General features: G+C 40.4%; 1 non-coding gene across 1 annotated transcript; it reads right to left on the bottom strand.

Moving 5' to 3' along the window:
- Window positions 1-5,944: 5,944 nt before the first annotated feature.
- On the bottom strand, window positions 5,945-6,051 carry LOC141716327 (small nucleolar RNA R71). The gene has a single exon (XR_012573040.1). It is a non-coding gene; the product is annotated as a small nucleolar RNA R71 (small nucleolar RNA).
- Window positions 6,052-15,538: the final 9,487 nt, after the last annotated feature.

The following is a 15,538-nucleotide window of genomic DNA, read 5'->3' as shown; positions in this document are numbered from 1 at the left end:
ATAGTTGACTTATTATCAAAAAAAAATCTCAATAAGTCTATTTACTAAATTAAGATTTAATTCAAGTAAAAATCGTCTTATCCAAACAACTGGGGTAACAAACATGCTACACGCTACATGCTACATATTCAGCTTCTTGTGTGTATCTAGCAACACATCATTATTTCTTACCTCCCCAACTTATGACAGCTCCATAGAAAATAAATATGTATCCCAAAGTTGATTTCCATCATCTTTATCACCTCCAAAATTCGAATCGGAGTATCTAATAACCATTGGCTTCTTTATTTGATAAATTAACTTTTGGTGCAACATACCCATTATGTATTAATTATCCTTTCGACAGTCTCCCAATGGTCTTGATTATGATTATTTTAGTATTTACTTACTAGACTAATATGATACGCCAAGTCAGGTCGAGTACACAGTATATCATACACAAAACTTCCAACCGCTTGCGTGTATGCATATCTAGTGCTTGCTGCCCATGTTCAGGATCCTTACTATGTGTTAATCGTTTATTTTCCACTAACGGGGTTAGCGTCAGACTGCAATTTTGTATCCCAAATCAATTAAGCACTTTATGTAGATACCTCTCTTGATTCAAACAAAGAGTTCTATTCTTTATAACCCTTATTATTTGGATTATTTAAACATATGAGGCTTCATCCATATCTTTCATCTTAAACTTGTTACTGAGTTCCAACTTGATATTGTTCAACATATCTTTGTCATTTCTTGCTAATAATATATCATCTACATATACTGGTTGTTATGCCCGCTTTTGGTCATGGGCCCTAAATAGGTCCCCATGGGAATATTGAATGGCTGGGCTTTTATGTGTGGGTTGGAATCGTGGATTAATATGACTTGGGCCAGCACGTGCGAGCTGGGCTCACAAATGTAAGGTGGGCTCACACTTGTCATCTGGGCTCTCATACACGAGCTGGGCTCAAGTGCCCACACGCGAGCTGGGCTCACACTTGTAAGGTAGGCTCACACTTGCCATCTGGTGTCCACACGCGAGGTGGGCTCGTGTGACTTCACGCGAGATGGGCTCAGGTGACAGCACTCGAGCTGGGCTCGGTTGCCCACACGCGGGCTGGGCTTAGGTGCCCATACGCGGACTGGGCCCATGAGCCCACATCTTATGAAAATAGAGGTAACATTGTAGTACTCGAAAAGGAAGGCGGTGGGGGCCGAGGTGACCAGGCCGCCCCGCATCAAAGGACTTTGTGTGCAACATGGAAAGTGACTCATAGATGACTGAGTTGCTCGTAGATTTTAGGGCTGCACTGGTTATTCCTACAATTACGGGAAGAAATACGGAGATTCCGCGAGATTGTAGGAAGCGTGTGGAGCCAGTCGAGATTTACGTGACTAATTGGCTGAAGGCCTGACTTTATCGTTGACTTGGGCTGCACGGGTTGGAGAACCCTAACCCTAGCTTACGTGACTTGTTCCCCAAGAACTACGTGAGGCTTGATCCCTATAAATAGGGTACGTAGGCACTTGTATGAGACATGAGTCGACACTTGATAGAGAATAACAAACCTATTCTTTCTTAAGGAGTCAACATACAAGCTCAACCACCACCATACATAACCTTCCTCCGCCTTTAAACATCGTCCTTGATCCTTGTTCCACCCATTAACCTCCGCAACACTGTTATACAAAATGCTCCCTATAACAATTGGTGCTAGAAGGATGGGGTATTTCATCTTATGGTGAAGTGATGACCAAAGAAGGCAAACAAGCGGCGACACCTGGAAGCGGGGGCAAGAAGAACGACCAGAACGAGATCGAGCGCACGCCCTCAGAGAATCAGGCGCCACCTCCACTAATCGTAACCATGGATGGGCATGCGGTCATGACGTATCTCGAAGGGCTAGCCAATCAGATGAATCAGATTAACACCCGAATGTCAAGGGTAGAGAGAAGCTCGGTCCAGAATGCCAAGCGTAAGGCGCGCCGCCTCAAGGTCTCTCAGCGTAGCTGGAAGGGCAAAGGTCCTCAAAAGAGGCTGATCCACGATTTTGATGACGCGGCAACTGAGACCAAGCAGAAAAAGAGGCATCGCATGAAGAGGAAGATATACCCCAAGGTCATGATGAGTGGGGCAGCCAGATCTCTAAGAGATCGGGGCAGAAGCTAGCTTCATCTGAGGCAAGGTCGACTAGAGTGTTAGACCGTGTGGGTAAAATGATAAGCGAGCACGACCTTAGGCTTAAGTTAGAGAATTGCAAGAAAGATAGAGAAGAAAAAGAGCCCATGGATCAGAGAGGCTCAAAAAGAGAGCGTGCGGCGACCCCTCCCGAAAAACGGTAGCACACCTCACCCCGGAGGGAGGAGCGATGTAGACGCAGAGACAATCATGAAGAGGAGTCACAAGTGCGAGCTGGTGGAGGAGGACGCCACGAGCGACCTCAAGGCTCACAACATTCGAGTAACGTGGGTGGTGACAGAGAAGGAGAAGTTGTTAGAGTAAGATACCTGAGGAGGATCTTAGATGAGATGAAGCGAGAGAAGAGAGGACCCCCAAGCTCAGTTGCCCCTTCTCCGTTCACGGCTGCCATTCGATCATCCCCCCTGCCTCGGGTATTTAGGCACAACCCCGACATTCTATTCAACAGCGAAGCCGACCCGGCAGAATACCTTATACAATTTAACACTGAGATCGAAGTCTATTATGTGCCGAAGATGACCCGCTGCAGACTCTTCGTGGCGTCACTCAGAGGTAGTGCCCAACAATGGTTCTCCAAGTTGGGGCCTGCTAGCATAAGGACATGGTGGCAATTGGAGGACCTGTTCGTCAGATAATTTCAGTCCACCCTCCACTACTCACCTCATGTGGCCACGTTAGCCAACATCAAGCAAAGGGAGGGGGAGCCCCTAGCAGAATACTTTCTTCGGTTCAACGCCGAAGTTCCCAAGGTGAGGGTAGCCAGTGAGGAGACCATTCTTGATTGCAGGGTTGAAAGAAGGGTCGAAATTCTGGAAGAGCCTCCAGGAGAGTGAGCCGAGAACCTTGTCCGAGTTTAATGAGCAAGCTGAACCCTTTAAGAGGGTAGAGAAGTCGATGAGAGAGCTGAAAATCAGTGAGAACTATCGAGATAAGAGAGACCGGTCTTCAAGCCTTGATGAGAGGAGAAAGACGTATCGACGTAGCTCAAGCCCCAAAAAGTCTACCTGAGGTAAAGAGACAGGCAAAGATTCGGGGAGTCCTTATAAAAGCAAATGGCAGACACACACCCCTCTAGTAGCCTCTATCGACCATATATATACTACCTATGCTGGGAAGGGGGTATTCAGGAAGGCAGTCCCTCTCACAGACTATAACAAGAGGGACACTTCGAAGTATTACGCATACCACGAGGTCACAGGGCACGATATAACTGATTATAGACAATTGAAGGATGAATCGAGACATTAATAAGACAATGGAAGCTTAAAGAGTGGGTTGTCAAGGAGTTTCGAAAGCACAGGACTGATTATCATACCATCCCTCCTCCACCCCCAAAAGACAAAGAGAGGGTACCTCGGGCTGGTAGCATTCATATTATTCTAGGCATGTCTCACATTGGTGGAGACAGTCGGAAGGCAATGGATAATTTTGCCTGGGAAGCAAAGGATAAGCCCCTCACTAACGTCAACCATCTGAGTCAGAGGCCACCGGAGCTCTTTGAAAGGGAGGCTGATGACATCGTGTTTAGGGAGAACGATGCCAAATGGGTGCATTACCCTCATACAGATGCCCTGGTCATAAAAATGAAGATTGGGATGGTGAATGTTCACCAAGCAATGGTGGATACCGGAAGCTCGACTAATATTTTGACTTATGATGCCTAGAAGAAGCTAGGATTGCTGGATAGAGAATTAACCTCGACAGGTGGATACCTGTACTGGTGATAAGTGGATTTTATATCCACTTGGAATGCTTTATTACAAGCTTAAATGGGTGTTTTGGACTCAAGTTGTTGGTATTTTGATGTATTTTTGTGTTATTGCATTTCAGGTATCAGTTAAATGAAGAAAAGAGATTTTAAAGGAAATATGATAAAAAGAGATCATATTTGGAAGCCAAGTCCATTGTCAAGTTGTATAGAATCTCGTTAGCTTCGCGTGGGCAGTTGAATCGCCTAATTCTGACGAGTAGAACTCAAGTTATGGCCAAAACTAGATTCATCAGAAATTTTCCCAGTCAATAGCTGAGTGCCCGCTCAACAGAGCTGAGCGGCCGCCCAGGAGCTGAGCGCCCGCTCAGGAGAGCTGAGCGGCCGCTCAGGAGAGCTGAGCGGCCGCTCAGGGCGCGGCTGGTCACTGATTTCGCTGAAAAAGCCTTTTTTGAGTGGAATTTGATGATTTTAAGGGTCCAGGTCCACTAGGAGCGTATATATACTTAAAAAAAGGGTTTTCATCATCCTGGAAGATTGGGATACCAAGGAGAAGACCTAAAAGCACAGAACAACTCCGAAAAAGAAGATCTTGTTTTCAACTTGTGATTCTTTGAATTAGTTGTAACTTTGGATGCTCGTTTTCGTTCTTGTTGAACCTAGATCTCGTTAATTCGTACTTTAATTATTATTCAGTTTATTAAGACCTAGTTTTATACCATGCTTTCATTGGAACCCATGGTGACAATGAGTTCAATTATGGGCTAATCGTTGTCATGGGTTCTAGCGGATTTACTTATGAATTTCAATAGTTAAATTGTTTCGATATCTTGGTGTGTGGTGATTGATTGATATCCTAGTATTGGTTGTGCTTATTCGTCTTATGTGTGTAGCTAACATATAAGATATCGTGTTAATCTCTATCGAAGCGACAGTGAATATAGAGGTTTAGAACTTGCCATGCTAGCATAGGTTCATGTATGTGTATGCATGATTCATAGGTAACTCTAACCGTTTTATTTGCCCTATGTAATCAAGATAGATAACTTATGCTTAAACCGTTATGTTGTCAAATTCTATAGACATATAGGGTCTCAATATAATTGGTGCCTATTCAGCTTCTATCTCTTTTATGGATGTCTGGTAGAATGGTACTCGTGCAACGAAAGTTGGCGTTTATCAGTTTCGTGTTATCTGATTAGTGTCATCACCATCGCATGCTAAGGTTAAGAACAAAAAGGCTATTGAATGAAGTATTTAATGAAGTTAGAATCCCATGTTTTTCATATATAGTAATTCAACCTCAATTCTCTTAGTTAATGTTATTTAGTATAATCTCTTAGTTTAATCAAAACCCAATTTGTTATTTGTCTTAGCATTGAGCGATAACCATACATTGTTGTATAGGTGCATATATTAAACTTAACCTAAACCAGTCTCTGTGGGAACGAATCTGATTTATATCTTATACTACTTACTAACGCGTATACTTGCGTGAATATTAGCGCGTGTGTTCGCCCTAACAAGTTTTTGGCGCCGCTGCCAGGGACTCGGTGTTAATTTTTAGTTTATGTGCTTGTCATCAGTGGTCGTTAAAGTTCACTGACTTGGATTCTTTTACTTTCACGGTTTATTTGTTTGTGTTTCAGGTACTCATTACAATGGGAGATCCAGCAGCACGAATGAAAGCCTTGATGGATTTTTCTTAACCCAAGGTCAATGACATTCAATCTAGCATTGTCCGGCCAACTATCATAGCTAATACCTTTGAGATCAAGCCTGGCATAATTCAATGGGTGCAGAATTCAGTCCAGTTTGGGGGTTCTCCAATGGAAGATCCCAATACGCACATTAGGGATTTCATAGAGATCTGCGACACCTTCAGGTTCAATGGTGTTTCTGAAGATGCTATTAAGCTGAGACTTTTCCCAGTCTCTCTGAGGGACCAGGCTAAGAGCTGGTTACACTCTCTACCAGCTGGTTTGATTACTACTTGGGAAGATCTTGCTCAGAAGTTTCTTACTAAATTCTTCCCTATGGCCAAGACAGCTGCAATCAGGAATGCTCTTACTCAATTTGCGCAGCAATCAGGAAAATCTTTATATGAAGCTTGGGAGCGCTACAAGGAGATGCTTAGGAAGTGTCCTCATCATGGAATGCCTGATTGGATGATCATCAATTGTTTTTACAATGGGTTGGGAGCAAAGTTCAGACCCATGTTCGATGTAGCAGCAGGTGGAGCATTATGGGCAAAGAGCTATAAGGAAGCTTATGATCTAATTGAATTGATGGCTGCTAATGAATATCATTATCCAACCCAGAGATGTCCACAGGGAAAGGTATTAGGAGTTCTTGAAGTGGATACATCTACGGCTATCACTGCTCAACTGAAGGCGTTATCTATGAAGATCGATTCTCTAGCTAACTATGGTGTTAAACAGATAATTAGTGTTTGTGAGCTGTGTGCAGGTCCGCATACGACAGAGCAATGCGCTATATCTAGTGACTCAGCTCAGTTTGTGAGCAACTTTCAGAGATTGCAGCAGCCAGTTCCTGCCATTTATCATCCTGACAACTGGAATCATCATAACTTCATTTGGAGCAACAATCAGAATATTATGCGACAGCCGTTCAAGCAGTTTAGAAATAATCTATTCAACCCTCCTGGTTTTCAGCAACAAATTGCACCAAAACCACAACTCCAAATTCAACAACAAAATCATGATGCAGGACTATCTTCGAATGAAAAATCTGAATTGGAGGAGTTGCGGCTTATGTGCAAAAACCAGGCTCTTATATGCCAAAGCCAGGCTATTTCTATCAAGACTTTGGAGAACCAAATATGGCAAATTGCTAATGCCTTATTGAATCGACCACCAGGAACGCTTCCTAGTGATACAGAAGCCAATCCAGGCAAGAGGAAAGTTGAAGAATAGGTGAATGCCATCACCTTAAGGTCTGGAAAGGTTGCAAGCCCCCAAATTCAGCAAGATGAAGAGCCTGAAAAGTCTCAAGTTCCAGAATCTAAAGTTTTGGCTGAAGAAGATGTGTAGAAGGAAGTAGAGGTGGAACCAAGGAAGACTACTGTGGAACACACTACTCCTGAGGGTAATACAGGGGAGAAACAGATCTATCCTCCACCTCCTTTTCCTAAGAGGTTGCAGAAGAAAAAGCTGGATAAGCAGTTTGAGAAGTTTTTGGAGGTGTTCAAGAAACTTCATATCAACATACCTTTCGCTGAAGCTCTTGAACAGAGGCCTAGCTATGCGAGGTTTATGAAAGGTATTCTCTCTCGGAAAGTGAAGCTCGATGACTTAGAGACGGTTGCTCTAACGGAGGAATGCAGTGTTGTGCTGCAACAGAAGTTGCCTCCGAAGTTTAAAGATCCTGGAAGCTTCACTATTCCTTGCACCATCGGAAACTTGTCGTTCGACAAGTGTTTATGTGATTTAGGAGCTAGCATCAATCTGATGCCCTTATCTATCTTCAAGAATCTTAGTCTGCCTGATCCGAAACCAACATACATGTCATTGCAATTAGCTGACCGTTCCATCGCTTATCCACGAGGTATAGTGGAGGATGTCTTGGTCAAGGTGGATAAACTCTTCTACCCTGCTGACTTTGTAATTCTTGATTTCGAGGAAGATAAGAAGATTCCCATCATCTTGGGAAGACCATTCTTGGCTACAGGCCAAACTATAATTGATGTGCAAAAAGGAGAGCTTTCGATGAAGGTTTACGATCAAAAGGTCACTTTTAATGTGTTCAAGGAAATAAAGTTACCCATAGCTAAAGAGGAGTGCTTTAAAGTAGAGTAGGTCGACTCTGTAGTAAATTGAGAGCTTGAGCAATTGCCAAAGTCAGAGACTTTAGAGAGATCCTTAATGGGGAAATTAGTTCTTGATGATAAGAAAGGAGCAGAACAACTGCAGGTTTTGAATGCACCTCCGTGGAAGAGGAAGTTGGATTTGCCATTCGATTCTCTTGGGTTAGCATGAGCTAAAAATTTCTCAGGAGCGTTTTGAACCATTTATTCAAGAAGCTCCTACACTTGAGCTCAACCCTCTGCCAGATCACTTGGGTTATGCATTCTTAGGTGCACCCCCTGACAAGGGGTTGAGATATATTTTTGATGATATAGAGGATGGCCGAATGGATCCTCTCGTGCCTTTACAGGGTTCTTTTTATGTCCCACAGGTAGTTGACAGGACAGGTGTTGGTGATTCCCAGTATAGAAGATTGATTAGGCATATGGAGGCCATGCATGTCATCCACCGATATTTATCTGAAGATTTGACACACACTTTCGGTACTGTTGTCCGAGATACTAGTGGCGAGGTTGATTGGCCACCTGATCCTCCACCAGGAGAGGGTGATCTTTCCGCTAATTAGGTATGCCTGAAATCCTTATTATTACCTTCAATGAGGATATTGAAAATTTTAAGTTTGGGGGTGATAATGTAAGGATTAGTTTGTGTGGGTCCATATAGATTCATATAGATTCATGTTACATGTTTAGTTGTAGTTCATTCATATTTTTGCATGAATGTTCACATAGGACATATTTTTTGTTTTTATGTGATTTCATATAGTTGCATTTTCATGCATATTTAGCATGATCCCTTAAGATGAACTATGATATTTGATAAGTTGATGTTGATTTGAGTGTGGTGATGACGAATAGAGGGATGTTTAAGTCCTAATGAATTGATTTACATGCCAGAAACAAATATTTTCACAAGTCTTATAGGGTTGCTTTTGATCTAGATCATGATCATACTTGTTTGTTATTGACATTTAATCGCTTGGTTATATTTAGAATTTGTGATATTCTCGTAATGACGTAAAAACACTGATTTTTTATCTGAAGAAAAACTTGGATTTCATTGCTAGTTGTTGTAAAGCTAAGCGTCAAATGGCTAGTAGCCGGCTAATATTTTTATGAGTAGTCTAGGGTTGAATGAGATGGAGCGAAACGCACTCATTCAGAAATTATTAAAAAAAAAAAAGAAAAAAAAGTATGTGTTTATGCATAATTGATCAAGAGTGAGCTCTTTAATACTCGAGTTATTAAGTTCTAGGGGACTTTGTGCCTGGTGACCTAAGGCTTTTATAGAGTGGGATCCGCTAACCTAACGCTCGCTACATGGTTATTATTGCATAAGTCTTTTGGGACCTCATTCATTGCACGATCAAATAAGCATCTTTGCTATGTGTTCAATAATAGTGTGAATCCTTGTATAACTCTAGTAGAAAGGAGGTGTTATGAGTCATAATGCGTTTATTGTCTATTCTATTTATAAACTTTTGATTGTTTCGATGATAGATAAGTTATGGTTATTGATCTAGTATCGTGAGATATCTGTTAAGCATTCCATACACGCACGTTTCTGGTTTATGAGTTGGTTTGTGGGATTTATTCGAACTCTGTTTAAAGTCATTGCATTCTTGGAGGCATTGGCTTATTCATTTGGTTATGGTTATTCTGAGGGGATCGATTGTATTATCATTTAGTTGCATTCACGTAGGTTTGTTATGTAGTTTTGAGTCTATTTATGCTTGAGGACAAGCATCGATTCAAGTTTGGGGGTGTGATAAGTGGATTTTATATCCACTTGGAATGCTTTATTACAAGCTTAAATTGGTGTCTTGGACTCAAGTTGTTGGTATTTTGATGTGTTTTTGTGTTATTGCATTTCAGGTATCAGTTAAATAAAGAAAAGAGCTTTTAAAGGAAATATGATAAAAAGTGATCATATTTGGAAGCCAAGTCCATTGTCAAGTTGTAGAGAATCTCGTTAGCTTCGCGTGGGGAGTTGAATCGCCTAATTCTGACGAGTAGAACTCAAGTTATGGCCAAAACTAGATTCATCAGAAATTTTCCCAGTCAATAGCTGAGCGCCCGCTCAGCAGAGCTGAGCGGCCGCCTAGGAGCTGAGCGCCCGCTCAGGAGAGCTGAGCGGCTGCTCAGGGCGCGGCTGGTCGCTGATTTCGCTGAAAAAGCCTTTTTTGAGTGGAATTTGACGATTTTAAGGGTCCAGGTCCACTAGGGGCGTATATATACTTAAAAAAAAGGTTTTCATCATCCTGGAAGATTGGGATACCAAGGAGAAGACCTAGAAGCACATAACAACTCCGAAAAAGAAGATCTTATTTTCAACTTGTGATTCTTTGAATTAGTTGTAACTTCGGATGCTCGTTTTCGTTCTTGTTGAACCTAGATCTTGTTTATTCGTACTTTAATTATTATTCAGTTTATTAAGACCTAGTTTTATACCATGCTTTCATTGGAACCCATGGTGACGATGAGTTCAATTATGGGCTAATCGTTGTCATGGGGTTCTAGTGGATTTACTTATGGATTTCAATAGTTAAATTGTTTCGATATCTTGGTGTGTGGTGATTGATTGATATCCTAGTATTGGTTGTGCTTATTCGTCTTATGTGCGTAGCTAACATATAAGATAGCGTGTTAATCTCTATTGAAGCGACAGTGAATATAGAGGTTTAGAACTTGCCATACTAGCATAGGTTCATGTATGTGTATGCATGATTCGTAGGTAACTCTAACCGTTTCACTTGCCCTATGTAATCAAGATAGATAACTTATGCTTAAACCGTTATGTTGTCAAATTTTATAGACATATAGGGTCTCAATATAATTGGTGCCTATTCAGCTACTATCTCTTTTGTGGATGTCTGGTAGAATGGTACTCGTGCAACGAAAGTTGGCGTCTATCAGTTTCGTGTTATCTGATTAGTGTCATCACCATCACATGCTAAGGTTAAGAACGAAAAGGCTATTGAATGAAGTATTTAATGAAGTTAGAATCCCATGTTTGTCATATATAGTAATTCAACCTCAATTCTCTTAGTTAATGTTATTTAGTATAATCTCTTAGTTTAATCAAAACCCAATTTGTTATTTGTCTTAACATTGAGCGATAACCATACATTGTTGCATAGGTGCATAAATTAAACTTAACCTAAACCAGTCTCTATGGGAACGAATCTGATTTATATCTTATACTACTTGCGAAGGCGTATACTTGCGTGAATTAGCGCATGTTTTCGCCCTAACAACGGGTTCACGGGAAACTCGATCAGAGTGAAAGGGAAAATTTGGCTCCCGGTGACCATAGGAGAAGAGCCTCATGTGGCCACCCAGAACGCTATGTTTACGGTTGTAGATCAGCCTTGTGCATAAAATATTATAGTGGGAAGACCCCTTATGAGGGAAATGAGGATGGTGACCTCGATCCATCACATGACGATAAAATTCCTAACCCCCATAGGGGTAGGCTTCTTGAAGAACCGTCAATACGAATCAAGGGTCTGATACAACCAGGCACTCAGGGCGGCCGAGTCAGGAAATGCATCAAAGGAAATGGTCCAACCGGGTGAAGGCGATGTCCTAATGGAAGAGGCTGAGGGCAAGAAGAGAGTATGTCCTGAGGGACACGAGACTTATAACCTGATTTCAATCGAGGAATTTCCCAAGAACTATTTCGAGCATATGGGGATTTAGGTGGAACCGCACCCAGGGGCCTTGCTAATGGAAGCCTCTCAGCCCATCATGTTGATATAAGAAGGGATTGTGGAAGAGGCAAGTGATGAAGAAGAGAGCCCAGAACAAATTGGTGCAAGACACAGGAAAGGGAAGTGGGCACGCGAAGAAACAACAACTATGGATCTGCCCAACGGAATCACTCGCACTGTCACTACGACCTCTGAATGCTTGATAAATCCGGCTCGAGCTCACCAGCCTGAGCCCGAGGATACAGAAGGTTTGACAATCACGGAAGTGGGAGAATCTAGTGAGGCTCGAGAAGACTTAGACCCGAGAATGCCCCTAATGGTTGAGAGGGCTGGGGCCGCAGAGGACACAATCCTGATCTTGGTAGACCCAAATGATCCCTCCAAGGTACTCAGAATAGGCTCTAACTTAAGTCCTGACTTGAGGGAGGATCTAGCCCGAATCCTGAGGAAAAATTTGGATGTCTTTGCATGGTCACACTCTGATATGATAGGGATTATCCTGAATATTATATGCCACTGGCTCAACTTGGAGCTGAAAAAGAAGGGGTCAGACAGAAGAGGCGGCCGATTAGTGGAGAGAAGGCAGAGGCCCTCAGAGATGAGGTGGATAGACTGATGGAGGCATGGCTTGTGAGGGAAGCCTTCTACCCCATGTGGCTGGCCAACCCAGTGCTTGTCAAGAAACCAAATTAAAAATGGAGGACATGTGTGGACTTCACCGACCTAAATAAAGCTTGCCCGAAGGATAGTTTTCCTCTATCCCGAATCAACCAGCTGGTTGATTCCACAACTGGGCACGCACTACTTAGCTTTATGGATGCTTAATCAGGATATAACCAAATCCCCCTGTATGGGCCAGATCAGGAGCACACATCTTTTATTACTGATCGGGGCCTCTACTGTTACATCGGGATGCCCTTCGGGCTCCTTAACGCTGGAGCAACGTATCAAAGGTTGGTGAACAAGATGTTCAAACATTAGTTGGGAAAAACCATGAAGGCCTATATAGATGTTATGCTTTTTAATTCAAAGGAAGCAAAGGATCATGTCCGCCACCTATTAGAAATGTTGCAGATCCTAAGGAAGTACCGGATGAAGCTCAACCCCTAGAAATGTGTGTTTGGGGTCGAATCAGGGAAGTTTTTAGGATTTATTATCAACCATAGAGGCATTGAGGCCAACCCCGCCAAGATACGAGCCCTAATCGAGATAAGATCCCCTCGACGGGTGAAGTATGTGATAATCACATATTTTTGCATAATTTCATACCTATTTATTGCTCGCTTTCATATTTTAAATAAATTAATTTGTTGCATTCTCATCATTTTGTAGATATTTGGAAAAATGAGAAATGTGAAGAAAAAAAGGAGAAAAGGACAAAAATGGAAGAAACATAATATTACCAAGCAACTTGGAGAAAAGGCCAAAAGAAAGAGTTAATGGAAATCGAGGGTCAAGATCAACAAAACACCCATCTCACTTGGATGGCCAAGATTCACCCAACTCTACCCTAAACCCTAATTTTTAGCTATAAATACCCCCATTCCCCCTTGTATTCATCACCTAGTTACATCTTAGTTTACCCTAGTTTTAGTAGTAGCCTCTCTTTTCAATTTCTAGATCTAGTTTTCATTTCCATTGTAGTTGCTCTCTTGTAAACACTCTCTTCAATTAATGTTATTCAAGCCTTTTTATTATATTTTCACCTCTACTTTTATGTCTTGTTATTTTTATATTGGGTTATGATATCTTTTAATGTCGCACAAGTTACATACTTGGAGATACGAAAGGAGCCCTTTAAATTAGATTTATTATTGAATTAATGTTCTAGATCTATTTTAGAATATGTTAAAATTAATATTTTAAATTTTAAGATCTAGCTTCTATAGTCGTTTGTGTCAATTGATACTCTTCTCACTGTTTTCGGCGAAAGACTTCATCGCTCCGGGACAAACCAGTTTTGAGTCGGGGTATGCTGCATTACTCACCTATTATATTATGCTTCTATTATTTACTTTTCCAGGTTACCAAATCATTTGCTTTCAATATTTTATTTTCAAGTTTCTAAATAGCCACCTATAGTTTATATCATGCTTTATTTGTTTGTTTTTTTCCTTTTTCTTTTAGTTCTTAACTTCGTACAAATTAAGTTTTATTTTTCTAGTTTTTAGTTTCACTTGTCACGCTTAGCAGATCTGATTTGATAAATTGGATAACCCACTTGCTAGTCTAGAGCCCAATAATAATTATTTAGCTATTTAGGAGCCCATCTTTAATCTAGCCCATGTTCTACTAATTCATTACTCTCATGTGTAGGTCGTAATTATGGTATCTGAATTAGTGTTAGTGTAATTTTAATTAATTCTTCTATGACCTTAATTAGCATAGTTAATACCTTTTAATTTTGATGGTTTTATGTCATGAGTTAATGTCAAGTAGATTTTTATTCCTTTAGTTTCTGGTTTAGGCCCATTTTTAATTATATAGTATTCTCTTTGTCTAGCCCGTAGTTACAAGTTGTAGTTAATTTGCTTAATTAATTTTTATGTGATCTAGTAGTTAATGTTTCTATTGTTAATTAGTATAGTTAATACTCATCAATTCTAGTTATTTTGTCTCATCAGCACAATGCTCTCATAGTTAATTTTTAGTTATATTAATTAGCAGGTGTCTTTCCTTAGTTATTGGGCTAGTCCATTTTCTTTGTTCAATTTCTTTTCGTGTTGGGAGATCCTCCTTTAATTCTAGTTTGGTATGTTTTAACATTGCTGGTCCATTTAGGATAATTCATCTCTAGTACACAAGTCGATAGGTTAATAATTTATTGTCTTGGTTCGTTAATTTAGATCTGTTCATTTAGATTAACGTAGTTATTTATTAATTTGTAATCAGTGTTTTACCAAAACCAAAACTCTCCAAACAAATCTTGTCTAGTTCGCCTAAATTAATTATTAGGGAGTTGCGAAAAATATAAAGTCCCTGTGGAACGAATCTAAAATATTAAAACGAAAATTGTGCACTTGCAATTTAAAATGTTTATTTTTAGCACATCAAGTTTTGGTGCCGCTGCCGGGGACTATAATTATTTTTCGCACCTTAATTTTTAATCTTTCGAATTAGTTTTACTTGCTCTCTTTGTTTAATTTTTTTTTTTAGAAAATTGAAGATTTGGAAAGCTCGTTGGAACTCCGAAAATTGCCGAGGTTCGAAGGAATTTTTGGAAGCTTGCTTGGGTAACCTGTATCTCTCTCTCTTATCATATTTTTCAATAGTAAAAAAAATCACAAAAAAATGAAAATTCAAAAAAATAAAAAAAAATTAGTTAGTTAAATACTTAATTGTTGCATCATGCATTTGTTCACCTAGGAGCACATCATCTTAGATTTTATTTTCTTGTTTTTAATTTTTCGTACCTTATAAATTGTGGTGATTGCTGGAGGACCCAATGTATGTTAAATTTCTTCTTTTCTTTAGTTAGGACGCGTAGTGTAAGCATCCATAATTGTTTATCGCTTTTATATCTCATTGTGTGTTGCATCATTTAAATAAACTTTAAGGGCAAAACCACATCACAAGATAAGGGGAGGGATTTCATCACTCTTTCCTTGGCCCACAACCATTAAATCCATCATTTTGCATACCATAGCCTTTTTAATAAAATTAAGTAGACATTAGCCCCTAGGACTTCGCGCTCAACTAGGAAGAAAACCTAAAACAAATAAATCTCTAAGTATTCATTCTTTGGTGTCTAGGCTAGCGAAAGCTTACCTGGCCATTTAGATTGGTGACTATGCTGGTGTTTAGCCTCTTGGAAATGTTTGCACCTACCTGGCCAATCAGATAGAATGCTTTTAGTTTTGTGACTTTTAGTAATATCTTTTTGTTAGGAGCAAGTCTAGAATTTTTAGGGAACCCTAGATTTAGAATGTTTCTTTCGATTTTTCACCCTTTCTTTTGCGTGTTTTAAATTCTAGCACTTATTTGATACTTGATTCTTATCTTGTTTATGCGTACTAAGTGGATTAGAGATAATTCCTCTAGGTTAGTGAGACCAATTGAGCGTACTTCCTCATCGGAATCCGAACCCGTAGAAATTCTTGAACCCG

This window comes from Apium graveolens, chromosome 3, assembly GCF_009905375.1.
Source record: "Apium graveolens cultivar Ventura chromosome 3, ASM990537v1, whole genome shotgun sequence".
In the NCBI taxonomy this organism is placed as follows: domain Eukaryota; kingdom Viridiplantae; phylum Streptophyta; class Magnoliopsida; order Apiales; family Apiaceae; genus Apium; species Apium graveolens.
Note: the sequence above shows the minus strand (reverse complement) of the source record. Positions and strands in the feature narration are given on the sequence as shown.